Here is a 9606-nt window from a genome sequence, read left to right on the forward strand (position 1 = left end):
GGGACGGATCGTTGGACGACGGTGATTTCAATCACGAAGCTGTTCCACTACATCAACCGCGTTTCTTAACGCTTCCCGCTTAGTGATCTACAAGGGTATGTGGATCCGATCTCCCTCTCGTAGATGAACATCACCATGATAGGTCTTCGTGTGCGTAAGAAATTTTTTGTTTCCCATGCAACGTTCCCCAACAGATGCAGCCCTACCATTGCGATGGTAACCATGCATGTGGACGACCCGGTGCTTGTGGTTGTGGTTGTTGTCCGTGGGGCTGATTTGGAGAATCTCTCCGTCATCATCATTATCACCGTCATAATCCTCATTCTGCTCAGCCACAGAAACCTCAGTAGTAGGAGCAGGAGCAGTAGCAGGAGCAACAACACGAGCATTCTGTGCTTGGTCGGAAGGCACACGTCGTGATCGTCCCACAAAATCTGGGCCTCGTTCCTGTCGTTGTTGTTGGTGGTGGAGAGGGACGGAAGTTGCAGCTGGTGGTGGTAGACGGGCAAGCACCTCATTGAACTTGGCATCCATCTTGGTGTCAAATGTCATCTCCAAACCGTGTAGCTTCTCCATGGCCTCTCCAAGGCTGGTCACGAAGACTTGTAACTGGTCAGCCATCATTTGCTGAAATTTATCATGGAGCTCCCGGTTGGTCAAGCTCTCCCAGTCGAACTCATCGTCTTGTGATCCTGTCATGGTTATCAGCAATATGAACACAAAAGAATATGAACGTACAAACTACTAGGAAGTGGTGGTGGTGGTGTGTCACAAATCCGTCAAGCAAATCTCAAATTCTTACCAGTTCTTACCCAACAGCAGGTGGTGATCGGCAACCGGTGTAGTCGAAACTCTCAAAGCTTGGATAGAGCGATTGCCACATGGTGTCAAACACACGATGTAGATGTATGTGGAGCTGAGAAGGCTTGATAATATGGTAGCAAAAAGGGTCAGCAATAATCAGTTCAGAGATGCAAAGTTGAAAAGACCCTCAATGACGATACTGTGTTGGTCCTATGCTAGACCCTACTAGAGACGCGAGCCTAGAACACCAACAAAATCACGACGCTACACGTAATCAAGGGAAGAGACACTCAATTTTCTTTCTCTTTTTTTGCGTTCTTTTTTTCTTCAGAAAATCACTATAATGGCGAGTGTCTCAAAACTCTTCCGAAGGACTAAAAACAGGATAGACACAAAAAAATTTCTGATGTTTTTGTTTCTGGAGCAATTCGGGGTTGCTACGACCAAAAATTGCGACAAAAATCACTATGGTGGGACTGTCTCAAAACTCTCTAAAAATCCTAACAACACGATGGAAAAAAAATCCACCCTCCGAAATTTTGGCCTAAAAAGTGCTCTGAAAAGCGTGCCATATTTTTTTCCGAAACCTACTCAAGTAAGGAAACGCGAAACCAAAAACAAGAGGATCTCTAAATTAACCTAATACGTCAAGGACTCGGACTAGGATTGGTGGTGGCTATGTGATGGTGATATATGGCAACAAGGATGATGGTGGTGTGGTTGTGGTATATGGCAGCAACGATGATGGTAGCGTGGTGGTGGTATATGGCAGCGATGAAAGATGGCGCAGCGGCGGCGTGATAACCTGTGAACAGAACTTGAAACTCTAAAGGACTAGACACTAAGACCAGCAACTCGATACGATGATGTAACCGCAAATTCAACAAAGCAAAATACTGAAAAGACTATGCAAAGGCTCATACTGGTTCGGATATGATGATGTAACCCTATTTTTTGTGGCTTTTCCGTGGACTATATGTATGTAGAACAGATGCGATCTAACTACGAAAAACTGGTAAAATCTTAGCGAGCGACCTGGAAATCTGATACCACTTGATAGAGGCAAAGTTGTCGCTGTCTTTCGATGAGATGGTGGTTATCATTTTGCTGCGGTAGACTTTGACGATCCGACTATGAACGTGTGAGGACGTCGCGCCTTAGCAATCGCTAAACCAACTCCGAGAGGTTATTGACCATGCCGGAGCACGATCAACCTAACCACGAGGGTCTGTTTCCTACATGCAAATGAAGAACAACCAAGAAACTAAGATTGCAATTCTGTATATTGCGAATATAAGAGGAAAGCTTTATTGACGAAAGTGGGGTCCTGTGATGCCTTCGTCTGGTCGTGGAACACAAACGAAGAATGCGAAGTTGCAGCTATGGAGAACTTGTAATCTAAACAAAACCTAAGTCTAAACGACGCCCTAATTAAGGGCTATATATTTGGGGAATAGAGGAGGAATTTCGTGACCCCTTGGAGGAGGGGTCCGAAACCGACCCTAACTTAGTTTCCCCACACATACGGACTCTAAAAATAGCCTATAATATGGTATTTCAAAATTACATGGGCTTGGCAAAAATAAGGTGACACAACACCTTTAATAGCCTATGGACGAAATTTGTAAAGTGGCGTCTTGAATATTTCGTCCAAGCCTTCATGCTTTCCTTATGGTGGCTTCAAAGTGCGAAAATCATTAGTGGAAGCTCCATTGTTCTTTCCCGTGCGTGCACCTTCTTCTCGATGCTTGATCCCGCCCCAACTGGTATCCTTCTTGTCCATGCTAGGTCCTTCATTCATAAGTACAACAAAATATCTAACTTAGGCAGCATCATATGTTCATGATCATTAGAAGGATTTTCAAGAAACGAAAGTACCTGGTAATTCAATTGGCGTGTGTGAGCTCTAGTAACTGGTCTAGTATGTATAGCAGCTGGTGATGTGGGTGTAACAATGGTGTTGATGTCCTCATCAGCCATGTCAAAAGGTGTAGGGGCATATGCCCCCCGACACTTCACCATTTTGTATGTTGTTTATGGTTGAGTACTTGTACCTTCTAATCATCATTTGTTTCATACAATCACATATACATGGTGTATTAAGACTTTATTTTTGATCTTTTATGCCTTTATAATGACTAGTACAAATGCCCGTGCGTTGCACCGAGCGAAGAAAGAGGCACAACCAGCTTTATATTTCATTGTGCACCATTTTATATATCGAGTTTTAATAGACATCGATAATAAGGTAAAACTGATTATTGCTTTTTGTAGAATCAAGTTTGGACGTGAAGAAGCCAACTTAGCGTTCTTCAAGATTACGACCGTATTGAGCTTCTCTCGTTAGCATGGACGAGATGATGTCGGGGAAGGCTTTGATGCCCCAATCGTCCTGGTCCGACGACGCATAAATCCGCCAAAGGAGAAAAACCATCATTGTAGTCAGTTTTAGACTAATTTTAGAGTTCATACAAGTACAGTACTATGAACAAGCCTGCAACTTTGATGCTCACCATATGTTTGTACCATGGTCTCCCCATGAGCCTTTCTCGTTTGGTAAGTCTCGCTCCACCATCATCTATTGTTCATTGATCTCTCTGACTTTCGGTGTGCGTTCCCTCATGTTATGCCCCCACTTTTTGTGCTTGCATCATCTGTTGTCATGAGGACAACACATAGTCCACGTGTCAAGTAATTGTTGGAGCTACTTCTACACACCACACTTAATGATAATTTCATGAAAACCTGTGTACCAATCAATAAGAAGCGAGTCTATATCATGATTCTGTTTTAGTTTCCTTGATGAAACTAAATGAGGGAACTACCCTGTGTGTCTAAAAGTTGCATATCTCAGTTGCCAGAAGAAAAGATACCTCCTGTTTGGACGCGTAGGAGACATAATTGAAGGGAATGATCTGATCTCATCATCTGCAAGTCTCAAGGCAGTCAGACACGAGATGCTCGCCACTGCATGATTACCCGATAAACCAGATGCTCGCCACTGCGTGATTACCCGATAAAATGGGTTAGTCAGCGCTATAGTGAACTTTTTGTATTTTAAAAGATAGCTCGCTCAGTACATGCTACATGTTTGTGGAACAAAGGGTCTTCAGCTCCATCAAAACAAAATCATGGTACAACGAGTGGTTGACATGGTATTCTGAAAATGCATGAGCAACCATATTTACGGCAGATGCTAGAGGAATAATAGTAAGACGAGCTGTAAATATATGGTTTGCTAGCCTACTGTTTTGTTTCTTTAAAAATGAATTTGAACAATGCTAAAGAAAGGGAGCACATATTTTCAGGCTTATGCGCCATCAAAACGTTTTCACTTACATAGTCCATAAGAGATGTCAAGTGAAGGGACTCCAATGTACTCGACAAAAGCTGCAAAGTCTGTTCCCCCACCGGCCACTCTTGCAATGTGAGAATAGGAGCTTAATACTTAAGTATGTTTAATTTCAATCATATGAAGCTTTCATGATCACTCATTCCCACAACGGAATTATATGACAATTCCATCACTGTACCCATCGGAGGATTCTGGCGAATCATGTAATCATACAAGGTATGAGACCGATCATCAGGATCGGGTACCTTAAATCAAGAATAAAAAGGAAAGGATCAAATAATTAAAAAATGGAATATATGTAAACAAATCTCTAATTTGTACTGAGTGCTGCTCGTGAAGTTAAATTCTATGCTTAAAGGCTTTAGGTGCAGAGCTAAAATACCATTCTGCTTTCTTCCTTGATCAATCCATCGAGTTATGGGGTTACACGGGTCATAAGACCAATAGACCCAAACGCTGATATGTCTACGTTCATGTAAGCAATATCTCTTGAAGTAACATATCCACGTTCTACTCGTCCCATTTCGTAGACCCTATATGAGAGGCCGAGACATTGGATTTTTCTATGCTTTAGAGCTTACATTTGCAGATAAGAAAACATCTGAGAGCATGCCATCAATAACATACCAGCACAAACTCTTCTGCGTCCCAACTGTAGACGATGATTGTTCTCCTTGGACTCCATCCTTTCTTTTCCAGCTTGGACAACCTCACTGCAATCTATAAACAAAAGTAGGGTATTGGCATTATCCTCAATTTATCAAATATGCTTAGCATTCAAAACATCTCAGTAGCCGGTAAGATTGATTACCTCAAGAGCATAGTTGTTGTTCCGCTTTTGGGATCGAGTGCCCCAAATATATGGGTATCACGATGATTGAGTTCTTTAGTACATTCTTTCATATGTTGGCTCCACAAAGAAAATATAACATATTTAGCAGCACACTTTCAACAGAATAAGTACATCATGATTGTTTGGTTGTAACTGATTTACCTTGTCTTGTGTTTGCCCATACAAATGGACCAGCATAATTTATAACAACTCAGCTATAAGATTATCTAGTATGGTGGATCAATATCATTTATAAGAACTTCTCATGCCAGAAAGACAAAGATAGTAAATATGGATACTTAGTCCAGATAGTACATAGGCTATCATGGAGCACAAACTTGCCTTAGTTTCATAATCGCAGTAACACCACTCTGAAGCACCGGTGGAGCGACCTGCAATGGCAAAGAGCCTACAGAAAATCAAATCAGCACAAACCTTCGCTACTAAGTAACAAATTCAGTAACAAATGTTCCAACCTGGATCCTAGCCACTTCCTTTTGCTTTGCCTTAAGCTTTTTCTCTTCATTCTCTCTTGCCTGCATGCAGAATAACCTGGCCCATAAGTGATCTTTCCACACACATTCACATACAAGATACAACAAGCAGTTTGGTCTAGTATATGATTTAGCTAGTTTTTGAGTTGGCCAAAAATTTGGAGAGTTGGTCGCGACTTACCAATTGAGGCCAAAATCCTAGTCTTCGATGAGTACTTCACCCGGTTCCAGGAAACATCGGTTGGCCAAAAGGGAAGAAAACAATTTGGATGAATCGCTGATCTGAAGGAAAATTTAAATAGGGTTGAGGCCGAAGAAACTTCTTGACGGATCTTATCATCCGGAGCCGGCTTCTTCGACGTCGTTGCCATCGGTTGCATAAAAAAACAGTTGCGTCACCTCCCAAACATACAGGGATCCATCTACGGTACTGGAGGGGAGGGGGGAAAGGAGTCATCTTGCGTACCTTATCCATGCTTCAGATTGTGTTGGATGGTCATTCGTGCCACCACGAGGAACACAAGGTAGTGGCGGTGGATCTGGGAGTCGAAGGTGGTTGGGGAGGAGGCGGCGGACCCGGGAGGCGAAGGTGGTTGGGCAGGAGGCGGCGGCGGGAGGCGACGGTTGTTGGGGAGGAGGCGGCGGATCCGGGAGGCGACGACGGCTGGGGTCTTCAGATCCAGGTCGAGGGCGCCGCGCGTCACCATTGCCGGCGGGGGTGGTTTGGTGGCCCGGGAGCCGCGTGTGGTGGGCGCGGCGGCCCGCGGGGGCTGTGGCCAACAGCCGCTGGGAGCACGGGAGGGCGGAGGTCCCTCTGCGCCCGCCGGAGCCGCCGGCGTCGCCATTTGCGGGGTGGGGGTTGTGGGGAGAGAGGGGGGGGAGGAGGGATGAGTTAGTTTGGATAAAATATAGGATGTTTTGTGCAAAACGTAAAATAACGGTTCGACTTGACTTACAGAAGGACTGCGGGTTGAATCCTCGAAAATGGAGGGGCTTTTTTGAAAAACAGCCACGACGGACGACAAAAACCGTATTTACTTTATTATTATTAGGGAGAGATTTTCATGATGTAGTATTTTCCAATCAAAGTATTTATATTACTTTGTTATAATCGTTAGGCCAATTGTACCTTTCGTACTAGGGACTCCATAATGCTAAGGTCGGTCCTATATGCATTCGTGCAATCTGTATAATTATTTGTTTCGGTTGCTGGCTTGGTGTTTGAGATCTATTTATATATTTATCTCAGTAACCAAGGATCATCCTAAATATTGACTCTTTTTTCCATCTTTAGTTCTCTAAATTAATCATTTTTCCAGCAAGTTTATTCCTTTCGGTGTATCTCTTTGCATGCCCTGGACAACATCGATCCTCTCCTTCCACCCTTGAATCTTCTTCAAATTATTTCTGTAAGAAAATTCACTTTTGGTTCAGCATTAATTCCTCGCTGAATATGACTTCAAACTATTCCTTTCGGTGGTCAGCCATTGTTTTAGAATTAATTTCTAGCACTTCCGAGACTTCTTTTATGCACTGTGCAGTAATCAGTAGTGTTACCGCTGAACATGACTGTAGTCTTCTCTTTTTTGATTTGTTGTCCACACAGGGATTCATTTCTTTTAGGAGGAAACGAGCCCCCGGCCTCTGCATCAATCGATGCATGCAGTCATATTATTAAATATCCAAAGTAACAAAATAGTTCGAGATAAGTCTGAAGGCTGAAAATAAAATGAATCTGAAACTAAACTAACTCTTAAGAACTAGCCACATCCGGCGTAACTAATAGCAGACTACGATGTCTATACACCTAGTCTATTACTAGCACGCCATCCAAACCGGTTGAAGATAACCCGTGCGGCCATCTCCCATCGGTTGCACCCAGTAACCATAAGCTCCATGTTGTCCGCAGGACTGAGTAATGACCACGTACAGATCCAGGACGTTGCTCGGAAAATGACCTGCAAAAAATTGTTGAATTTCTTACCATTAAAGATTATGTCGTTTCTGGTATTCCATATAGCCCACAAAAGAGCACATATCCCTATTCTAATAAGTTTAGATACTTTCACGTCCACTCCATTGAGCCACGTTGTAAAAATTGAATTGATACACGTAGGTGGGATCACATTAAAAGCTATATGGATAGTGCGCCAAAGTAGTTTTGCGAGAGGACAGTCCAAGAACAAGTGTCTGATTGTTTCATATTGATCACAATAACAGCAATTCGATCTACCTCTCCAACTACGCTTAATTAAATTATCTTTGGTTAATACCACACCTTTGTGTAAAAACCACAGACAAATTTTAATCTTTAACGACACTTTAATATCCCAAATATGCAACGATCTAGCTAAGGGTCATGAATTAACCAGATCTGTGTACATGGACTTAACTGAAAATACCTCATTGACAGTTAAAATCCATCGAACGCTGTCTGAATGATTTGATAGTTGTACCTGCATAAGTCTTCTTACCAGATGCATCCATGCCTCCCAACGTGCTCCTACTAGAGCTCGCCTGAAGTGCATATTTATAGGTATCGATTGTAAGACTGTGGACACATAGTCCTGCTTATGTTACGTAATATTGTAGAGCATGGGATATTGTAAAGCAAGTGGTGTATCCCCAAGCCAAGTATCTTCCCAAAATCTTGTTGAGGTACCATCCCCTACAGTAAATTTCACCCTTTGAAAGAAATTAATCTTTGTCCTCATTGACCCTTTCCAGAAAGGTGAGTCATTGGGTCTAATTGTAGCTTGAACTAGAGTTCTTGAGGTTAGATCTTATTTCTTAAAATTTGAATCCACATACCCTCTGTCTCTGTGGAAATTCTATACAACCATTTGCTAAGCAAGCATTTTCATGGTGGTGCTCGCCACATCTCCTTATACTCTCATGGAATGTCAAGTTTTTTCATGGTTCTCGCCACATCTCCTTAACTGTCAACAATATTGTACTCCCTCCGTCCCAAAATAACTGTTTTAAACTTAGTACAATTTTGTATTAGAGCTAGTATAAAGTCAAAACAGTTATTTTGGGTTATTTCGGGACAGAGGGAGTACCAGATTTCTCTCTATAGACTCATGCCTCTATATCCCATAAGAGGAAACCAACAAACTGATCTACTCCCACCCATCTCCCCCCCCCTGAGGACGACTCGGGCGGCACCCAAGCCCACCCGCAACTCTCTCCACCCCCTCCGTCGCTGTTGGAGGAGGCCACTGGGCTAAGCCCAGGCGACTGGCGGTGGTGGCGGAGGAGCTCCTTCCTCTTGCGATGGAGGGTGATGCGGGGCATCTTGACAAATGGGAGCGCGTGCCTTGGATCTGGGTCTCCACGATAAATCGGGCTTCCTAGCGGCGGGCTATCTGACCTCGGATCGGCGACTATGGTGTGGAGAGCCTGGTGGACAGGTCGGTGTAGCCTGCACGCTGCACGACGACAAAGATCGGTGGCGGCCCATGCATGCACATGATGCTAGATGAAGGTTCGTAGAGCAAATCTGGATGAAAACCTTTCTCTCGGTTAGTTATCAAGGCCGGCGATGGCGGTGGTCTTCTGTGTTGTTCCTTTCTTGAAGGCATGACCGTGCAGAAGCTCCAGACCTCTATCCGCTACCTCAGGGGGAATCCCTAGATTAGTCGATCGGATGATAGCGATGCTTTTGTGTCGTTACCCCCTTGGGGCCTCATTTTTGGAGATGTGCATTGGCTCGAGGGACCAGTGGACAGTTTCAGCGGTTGAGCGGCGCCTCATGTGACACATCAACGATGTGGAGTCTCTACGACATGGCGTCGCACGGCTTCGACAACGGATGCATGATGATGGACACGCGTAGGGAGGTGGCGTTGTGGTGGCATCGATAGTAAGCCTGACAAGGTCGATGCATCGATACCTGCTTTGAAGATGGATCCTTGGAAGACGGTGACGACGACCTCTACAACGTGGGTGTGCTGTGCCCGCTGAGAGTGCACTCGACTAGTGTGTGCCCCAGACCTGACGATTGCGGCTTGGTTCACGTCTTGGGTTTTAGATGTTAGACTTTGGTGTGAGATCTGGGCAGGATCTCCCCCAACAACACACACCCCTTCATAAAGTTGATAGGAGTAGCGACAAATATT

The sequence above is a fragment of the Hordeum vulgare genome, chromosome 5H (genome assembly GCF_904849725.1).
Source record: "Hordeum vulgare subsp. vulgare chromosome 5H, MorexV3_pseudomolecules_assembly, whole genome shotgun sequence".
Lineage (NCBI taxonomy): Eukaryota > Viridiplantae > Streptophyta > Magnoliopsida > Poales > Poaceae > Hordeum > Hordeum vulgare.